We start from the raw sequence: 10,000 nt of genomic DNA, 5'->3' as shown, positions 1-10,000 counted from the left end.
CAAAGCTAATCAACAAGCTCGGGACCATGGGACTGAACACCTCTCTCTGCAACTGGATCCTGGACTTTCTGACGAGCCGCCCCCAGGTGGTGAGGGTAGGTAACAACACATCTGCCACGATGACTCTCAAAATGTGGCCCCTTTAGTGGTGTGTGCTTAGTCCCCTCCTGTACTCCCTCTTCACACGACAGTGTGGTAACGCACAACTCCAACACCATTATCAAGTTTGCTGACACAACGGTGGTAGGCCTGATCACCGACGACGATGAGACAGCCTACAGGGAGGATGTCAGAGACCTGGAGCTGATCGAGGACTAAAGGACATGGAGGGGCGAGCACACACCCATCCACATCAACGGGCAGTAGTGGGCTCCCGAGTGGCGCAGCGGTCTAAGGCACTGCATCTCAGTGCAAGAGGTGTCACTTCAGTCCCTGGTTCTAATCTGCATTGTTGAATAAGGGCTTGTAAGTAAGCATTTCAGGGTAAAGTCTATACCTGTTGTATTCGCCACATATGACAGCCAGTCAACACTAGCCAGCCAACACTAGTCACCCAGGCAGCCAGCCAGCCAACACTAGTCACCCAGGCAGCCAGCCAGCCAACACTAGTCACCCAGGCAGCCAGCCAGCCAACACTAGTCACCCAGCCAGCCAATACTAGTCACCCAGCCAGCCAACACTAGTCACCCAGTCACCCAGCCAGCCAACACTAGTCACCCAGCCAGCCAATACTAGTCACCCAGCCAGCCAACACTAGTCACCCAGGCAGCCAACACTAGTCACCCAGGCAGCCAACACTAGTCACCCAGGCAGCCAACACTAGTCACCCAGGCAGCCAACACTAGTCACCCAGGCAGCCAACACTAGTCACCCAGGCAGCCAACACTAGTCACCCAGGCAGCCAACACTAGTCACCCAGGCAGCCAGCCAGCCTACATTAGTCACCCAGGCAGCCAGCCAGCCAACACTAGTCACCCAGCCAGACAGGCAACACTAGTCACCCAGCCAGCCAGCCAACACTAGTCACCCAGCTAACCAATACTAGTCACCCAGCCAGACAGGCAATACTAGTCACCCAGCCAGCCAACACTAGTCACCCAGCCAACACTAGTCACCCAGCCAGCCAACACTAGTCACCCAGCCAGCCAACACTAGTCACCCAGCCAGCCAACACTAGTCACCCAGCTAACCAATACTAGTCACCCAGCCAGACAGGCAACACTAGTCACCCAGCCAGCCAATACTAGTCACCCAGCCAGCCAACACTAGTCACCCAGCCAGCCAGCCAATACTAGTCACCCAGCCAGCCAATACTAGTCACCCAGCCAGTCAGCCAACACTAGTCACCCAGCCAGCCAGGCAATACTAGTCACCCAGCCAGCCAACACTAGTCACCCAGCTAACCAATACTAGTCACCCAGCCAGACAGGCAACACTAGTCACCCAGCCAGCCAATACTAGTCACCCAGCCAGCCAATACTAGTCACCCAGCCAGCTAACCAATACTAGTCACCCAGCCAGCCAACACTAGTCACCCAGCTAACCAATACTAGTCACCCAGCCAGCCAACACTAGTCACCCAGCCAGCCAGCCAACACTAGTCACCCAGCTAACCAATACTAGTCACCCAGCCAGACAGGCAACACTAGTCACCCAGCCAGCCAATACTAGTCACCCAGCCAGCCAACACTAGTCACCCAGCCAGCCAGCCAATACTAGTCACCCAGCCAGCCAATACTAGTCACCCAGCCAGTCAGCCAACACTAGTCACCCAGCCAGCCAGGCAATACTAGTCACCCAGCCAGCCAACACTAGTCACCCAGCTAACCAATACTAGTCACCCAGCCAGACAGGCAACACTAGTCACCCAGCCAGCCAATACTAGTCACCCAGCCAGCCAATACTAGTCACCCAGCCAGCTAACCAATACTAGTCACCCAGACAGCCAACACTAGTCACCCAGCTAACCAATACTAGTCACCCAGCCAGCCAACACTAGTCATTCACCCAGCCAGCCAACACTAGTCACCCAGCCAGCCAACACTAGTCACCCAGCCAACACCATCCAGCCAGTCTAAAGCTATAGATATCCTCTCCTCTCCCTTACTGCATCATCAAAGAGACGTATAATCATATAAATGAAACGCAGAATCTAAACCTTAAACTTTCTGGGCGGATGACAGAGTCTATCTTTAGTCAAGCCCCCCCCACACACACAGGCTTTACTCAGCACTTCTCTATCTAACTCCTGTACCAACTAGTGTGTAATTACACTGGATTGGCGTGGGCACTGCCCTATAGTGAGTAGAGTATTTTAAACTGCAGCTCAAATGGCACCCTATGCCCTATATAGTGCACTACTTTTTACCAGAGTGTAGTATAAAGTGAACAGGGTGGTGTTTGGGACACAGCCATAGAGCAGTGAATGTGGTGGAATGTTCCCTAAATAGATCAGGCACTGGCAAGGCAACCTCCCTGGGGAGTTCGAGACGGAACCCTCGGGAGAGCCCTTAATTCTGTCTCCAGGGTGAGACGTACTCTTTCCCTGCCCTCTGTCTTTCTCTTCCCTCTGGGGATGGCGAGGTGACAAGGAGAGGAGACAAGGAGAGGAGACAAGGAGAGGAGACAAGGGGAGGAGACAAGGGGAGGAGACACGGTGAGGAGACAAAGCAAGGAGGAAAGGATAGGTGACAAGGAGGGGAGACAAGGAGAGGTGACAAGGGGAGGAGACAAAGATATATGACAAGTATATAAGGACAGGAGAGGAGACAAGGAGATAAGGAGAGGAGACAAGGATATGTGACAAGGAGGGGAGACAAAGATATATGACAAGTATATAAGGACAGGAGAGGAGACAAGGAGATAAGGAGAGGAGACAAGGATATGTGACAAGGAGGGGAGACAAGGAGAGGTGACAAGGGGAGGAGACAAAGATATATGACAAGGATAGGAGACAAGTATACAAGGACAGGAGAGGAGACAAGGAGATAAGGAGAGGAGACATGGCAAGGAGACAAAGATAGGTGACAAGGAGGGGAGACAAGGAGAGTTGAGAAGGGGTAGGAGACAAAGCTATAGGACAAGGATAGGAGACAAGGTAAGGAAACAAGTATGAGTGTGGCGGTCATGTATATCTGGATGAGGGTAATTGTCCAGCCAAACGACTGTGGTCTCTGTCCTAACCGTTCAAATAGCAACTAGAAAGTAATAACATGTATACATTTTTAGATGTACATTTTCTCCTTTCCTCCTCCGCTCCTGACCGCATGTGCTGACATAGAAATAGAATGAATAGAGTGAGAGGTTCCACGCCCGTTCTATTCATTATGTTACAGGGCTGTGACGGTCATGGTACTCTGGATGATGGTAATTGGCCAGACAAATGACCGCGGTCACTGTAATAACCGTTTGAAATAGCATTTATTTCTTATATATATATATATATATATGTATATATATCTACACTGAACAAAAATATAAAGGCAACATGTAAAAGTGTTTCATGAGCTGAAGTAAAAGATCCCAGAAACGTTCCGTACGAAGAAAAAGCTTATTTCTCTCAACATTTTGTGCAAAACTTGAGAGACAGAGGGAGGAGAAGAGTACTTGTCACCGTGGAGACAGATGTCAGGACTGTCACCGTGGAGACAGAAGTCAGGACTGTCACCGTGGAGACAGAAGTCAGGACTGTCACCGTGGAGACAGAAGTCAGGACTCTCCCGAGGGTTCTGTTTATGCTGTTCTGTGAAGGGAGTAGTACACGGCGTTGTACGAGATCTTCAGTTTCTTGGGCAATGTCTCGCATGGAATAGTCTTCATTTCTCAGAACAAGAATAGACTGACGAGTTTCAGAAGAAAGTTATTTGTTTCTGGACATTTTGAGCCTGTAATCGAACCCACAAATACTGATGCTCCAGATACATAATAATTGCAACAAATCAACATAATTGCAAAAGTGTTTTCTAATGGCCTTTTAAAATGATAAACTTGGATTAGCTAACACAACGTGCCATTGGAACACGCCTGTTGAGCGTGGAAAAACCCAGCAGCGTTGCAGTTCTTGACACAAACCGGTGCGCCTGGCACCTACTACCATACCCCGTTCAAAGGCACTTAAATATGTTGTCTTGCCCATTCACCCTCTGAATGGCACACATACACAATCCATGTCTCAGTTGTCTCAAGGCTTAAAAATCCTCCTTTACCCTGTCTCCTCCCCTTCATCTTTAACCTGTCTCCTCCCCTTCCTCTTTAACCAGGTCTCCTCCCCTTCATCTTTAACCTGGTCTCCTCCCCTTCCTCTACACTAATTGAAGTGGATTTAACAGGTGACATCAATAAGGGATCATAGCTTTGACCTGGATTCATTCCTAATGTTTGGTCCACTCAGTGTATCTCCCCTCTATAAATGGTACATTCCTCCTGTAATCAGCCTCTACTCCAGAGTTTTATGTTTATTGCTCTGATATTGTCTATTCTGTTTGACGTCTGTGTGGACTTGTGTCTGTGTTCTGTCTGTCTATTGTTTATTACTGGCAGCATCTTGTCACCAAGGCAGCACCTTGTCACTAAGGCAGCACCTTGTCACTGAGGCAGCACCTTGTCACTGAGGCAGCATCTTGTCACTGAGGCAGCACCTTGCCACTGAGGCAGCACCTTGTCACTGAGGCAGCACCTTGTCACTGAGGCAGCACCTTGTCACTGAGGCAGCACCTTGTCACTGAGGCAGCACCTTGCCACTGAGGCAGCCCCTTCTCACAAAGGCAGCACCTTCTCACTAAGGTAGCACCTTGTCACTAAGGCAGCACCTTGTCACTAAGGCAGCCCCTTCTCACTAAGGCAGCCCCTTCTCACTAAGGCAGCACCTTCTCACTAAGGCAGCACCTTCTCACTAAGGCAGGCGCTTCTCACTAAGGCAGGCACTTCTCACTAAGGCAGCACCTTGTCACCGAGGCAGCACCTTATCACCTAGACATCACCTTGTCACTAAGGCATCACCTTGTCACTGAGGCAGCACCTTGTCACTGAGGCAGCCCCTTCTCACTAAGGCAGCATCTTCTCACTGAGGCAGCATCTTCTCACTGAGGCAGCACCTTCTCACTGAGGCACCCCCTTCTCACTAAGGCAGCACCTTCTCACTAAGGCAGCACCTTCTCACTAAGGCAGCCCCTTCTCACTAAGGCAGCCCCTTCTCACTAAGGCAGCCCCTTCTCACTAAGGCAGCATCTTCTCACTAAGGCAGCACCTTCTCACTGAGGCAGCACCTTCTCACTGAGGCAGCACCTTCTCACTGAGGCAGCACCTTCTCACTAAGACAGCACCTTCTCACTAAGGCAGCACCTTCTCACTGAGGCAGCACCTTCTCACTAAGACAGCACCTTCTCACTAAGGCAGCACCTTCTCACTAAGGCAGCACCTTCTCACTAAGGCAGCACCTTCTCACTAAGGCAGCCCCTTCGCACTGAGTGTCATTGGAATTTCATAATTCCTGTATGTATACATTAATTAAATCACTCAGTCTATTTTATAAGAATTTGTGAGATTCCTATTTGCATAAAATAGAAAGAGACCAGTCTTATCAAAATTAGATAATAGTATTTATTCTCTGAGCTCGCTGCTCATAGAACCAAAAACAACAGTTTATATACAAAATATGACGTCATAGGTTATAAAATGTCCTTCCTCCTATCGACCAGGAGGAAACAGGTTCAAAAGTTTATTCCCCCCCCTCGCTCACCCCCTCGCTCACCCCCTCGCTCACTCCCTCGCTCACCCCTCGCTCACCCCCTCGCCACCTCGCTCACCCCCTCGCTCACCCCCTCGCTCACCCTCGCTCACCCCTCGCTCACCCCTCGCTCACCCCCTCGCTCACCCCCTCGCTCACTCCCTCGCTCACCCCCTCGCTCACCCCCTCGCTCACTCCAGACACACACGTATATCAAGATTAAACTTCTATCACTATTCAGCAGACAGTTCCAGATAATGGAAAACACACACTGCCTTATCTAAACATCCCAGAGCTAAGTTGAGTCGGTTCAACCACAGGTTAACGACCCTTTCTGCTTACTTAATACCCACAATCCATTCCTCCCCAACCCAGTGGGAATGGTGTTTATTATGGTTAATTACCTCCTGTTTCATGCTACACAATCCCTTCCTTATGAATTCACATTATTCATCAGATATAATAAAACAGAGTAGAGTTTCATTAGTTATAGTTCTATTTAAAATGTAGATATTGTTTAGTCATTATTCATACAATTCATAACACTACTCCCGTATCATAACACTATATAATGTATCATAACACTATATAATGTATCATAACACTACTCCCGTATCATAACCCTATATAATGTATCATAACACTATATAATGTATCATAACACTACTCCCGTATCATAACACTACTCCCGTATCATAACACTATATAATGTATCATAACACGACTCCCGTATCATAACACTACTCCCGTATCATAACACTATATAATGTATCATAACACTATATAATGTATCATAACACTATATAATGTATCATAACACTACTCCCATATCATAACACTATATAATGTATCATAACACTACTCCCGTATCATAACACTATATAATGTATCATAACACTACTCCCGTATCATAACACTACTCCCGTATCATAACACTATATAATGTATCATAACACTACTCCCGTATCATAACACTATATAATGTATCATAACACTATATAATGTATCATAACACTACTCCCATATCATAACACTACTCCCGTATCATAACATTATATAATGTATCATTATTCATAACATTCCTAACACTGAGGCAGCACCTTCTCACTGAGGCACATTCCCAGTGTACTTGGGGAATAGGTGATTATGACATAGTGCACTACTTTTCACCAGGAGCCGTAGGTCTCTATATAGGTAATATGGTGCCATTTGGGATGCAATTCACGATGAGACTCACCTTCTATGGTGCAGTATCGAGGGACGGTCTCCGGCATCAGTGTCCTCTCCTTGTGTCTGCAGTACACCTCAGCTATCTGCTGACGACACTCCCTGGTCTTGGCTCTAGACAGAGCCGAGATGGCCTCCTTCCCACTGATCTCACACTGGTGCTTCTCCCTCCGCTGCCCCCGCACAGGAGCCGCAGTCGCCGACTTCCTGGGTTGGTGATGTTGCTGATGCTGATTGGATGTTTTGATGGACGGAGAGGGGGAAGGTCTAGCGGGTTTAGTGGACAGCTGGGAGTGTGGTTTGGGTCGTTTGTATGCGTGGCTATCTTTAAGTCCCGCTCCTCCGGGCTGCTGTGGAGGAAGAGGGTACTGCTGAATAACCTCGTTGACCTCATTGGGAAAGTCCTTTCCCAGAATGCCTTGCCTTAGGGCCTTGTCCGGTTTGTGTTTGGCGGTGTTTCCTGCCATTCGCTGGCGCTGAGACCGCGCCCCAAGGTTGCTGTTGCTGTCAACAACCGTGTCAAAGTCTTTGGGGACCGAGTTCTCATTGTTGTTACTATCCAGGAGGACTTTCTCCTTGGGACGCCAGGAGTGGTAGCCCTCCTGGAGGAGAGAGAGGGAGGAGAGGGAGAGAGGGAGTAAGGGGAGGGAGAGGGGAGAGAGGGGGAGGGAGGGAGAGAGAGGGGGAGAGGGGGAGGGAGGGGGGAGGGAGAGAAGGAGTCAGTCAGTGTAACAATAGGAAAAGAGAGTATACTGAGTTCTGTAGGACAGAGACACAGAGAGAATGAGCACTGCACACTGCCCTATCCCATCTGGACAAGGGGAATGCCTATGTAAGAATGCTGTTCATTAACTACAGCTCAGCCTTCAACACCATAGTACCCTCCAAGCTCAGCCTTCAACACCATAGTACCCTCCAAGCTCAGCCTTCAACACCATAGTACCCTCCAAGCTCAGCCTTCAACACCATAGTACCCTCCAAGCTCGCCATTAAGCAAACATCTCCACTTTGCTGATCCTCAACACTGAGGCCCCATAAGGGTGCATGCTCAGCTCCCTCCTGTTCTCCCTGTTCACCCATGGCTGCGTGGCCACGCACGCCTCCAACTGTGAGGGGTTCAGATCACAGACAGGCAATAATATTCAGAAGTATTTAGACAAAGAATTTTAAAAACTGTAGAAAATGAAGAAAAAAAAACAGCAAATCAACAGTAAATAATTTAATGAAATAAGAAGTCTAATTGTTCTGTCTGTCCCCCCTCCCTCTTCTCCTTAGGTGTCACCCATTCCTACTCCCCCTCCCTCTTCTCCTTAGGTGTCACCCATTCCTACTCCCCCTCCCCCTCCCTCTTCTCCTTAGGTGTCACCCATTCCTACTCCCCCTCCCTCTTCTCCTTAGGTGTCACCCATTCCTACTCCCCCCCTCCCCCTCTTCTTTAGGTGCCACCCATTCCTACTCCCCCTCCCTCTTCTCCTTAGGTGTCACCCATTCCTGCTCCCCTCCCTCTTCTCCTTAGGTGTCACCCATTCCTACTCCCCCCTCCCTCTTCTCCTTAGGTGTCACCCATTCCTACTCCCCCTCCCTCTTCTCCTTAGGTGTCACCCATTCCTACTCCCCCCCCCCCTCTTCTCCTTAGGTGTCACCCATTCCTACTCCCCCTCCCTCTTCTCCTTAGGTGTCACCCATTCCTACTCCCCCTCCCTCTTCTCCTTAGGTGTCACCCATTCCTACTCCCCCTCCCTCTTCTCCTTAGGTGTCACCCATTCCTACTCCCCCTCCCTCTTCTCCTTAGGTGTACCCATTCCTACTCCCCCTCCCTCTTCTCCTTAGGTGTCACCCATTCCTACTCCCCCTCCCTCTTCTCCTTAGGTGTCACCCATTCCTACTCCCCCTCCCTCTTCTCCTTAGGTGTCACCCATTCCTACTCCCCCTCCCTCTTCTCCTTAGGTGTCACCCATTCCTACTCCCCCTCCCTCTTCTCCTTAGGTGTACCCATTCCTACTCCCCCCCCCTCTTCTCCTTAGGTGTCACCCATTCCTACTCCCCCTCCCTCTTCTCCTTAGGTGTCACCCATTCCTACTCCCCCTCCCTCTTCTCCTTAGGTGTCACCCATTCCTACTCCCCCCTCCCTCTTCTCCTTAGGTGTCACCCATTCCTACTCCCCCTCCCTCTTCTCCTTAGGTGCACCCATTCCTACTCCCCCTCCCCCCCTCTTCTCTTTAGGTGCCACCCATTCCTACTCCCCCTCCCTCTTCTCCTTAGGTGTCACCCATTCCTACTCCCCCTCCCTCTTCTCCTTAGGTGTCACCCATTCCTACTCCCCCTCCCTCTTCTCCTTAGGTGCCACCCATTCCTACTCCCCCTCCCTCTTCTCCTTAGGTGCACCCATTCCTACTCCCCCCCCCTCTTCTCTTTAGGTGCCACCCATTCCTACTCCCCCTCCCTCCCTCACCCTTCTCCTTAGGTGTCACCCATTCCTACTCCCCCTCCGTCCGTCCCCTGGCTGCCTGGCTGTCTGTCTGTCTGCCTGACTGCTTGGCTGTCTGTCTGCCCTTGTGTGTCATGTGATCAAGCATGGGTGTGTCACTCCTAAGATATGTCTGGGACTCTGACACAGGGGTTACAGTGTGTGTGTGCGTGTGTGTGTGAGAGTGTCAGTAGCAGTGCTATATGACCTGGTCCTGGTATTCCATGTACACAGACCAGCTCTGCCCTTTCCAGGAATATCAATCTAGTTCTGTACTTAGGAATGAAAGGCTCCCTCTGCCCACAAATATACATGCATTTTTTATTTAATTTACCTTTATTTAACTAGGCAAGTCAGTTAAGAACAAATTCTTATTTACAATGACACCTAGGAACAGTGGGTTAACTGCCTTGTTCAGGGGCAGAACGACAGATTTTTACCTTGTCAACTCCCCCTTCCATCTTGCTACCTTTCGGTTTACTAGTCCAACGCTCCCCCTCCACTAGGCTACCTGCTGGTTACTAGTCCAACGCTCTAACCACTAGTCTACCTGCTGGTTACTAGTCCAACACTCTAACCAC

General features: G+C 49.7%; 1 pseudogene; it reads right to left on the bottom strand.

The window, feature by feature from the left end:
- The window catches only part of LOC121838731, a 60,981-nt pseudogene that overhangs the window by 37,503 nt on the left and 13,478 nt on the right, over positions 1-10,000 (bottom strand).

Source organism: Oncorhynchus tshawytscha, unplaced genomic scaffold (genome assembly GCF_018296145.1).
Source record: "Oncorhynchus tshawytscha isolate Ot180627B unplaced genomic scaffold, Otsh_v2.0 Un_contig_13092_pilon_pilon, whole genome shotgun sequence".
In the NCBI taxonomy this organism is placed as follows: Eukaryota; Metazoa; Chordata; class Actinopteri; order Salmoniformes; family Salmonidae; genus Oncorhynchus; species Oncorhynchus tshawytscha.
This window is presented reverse-complemented; position numbering and strand designations above follow the sequence as displayed.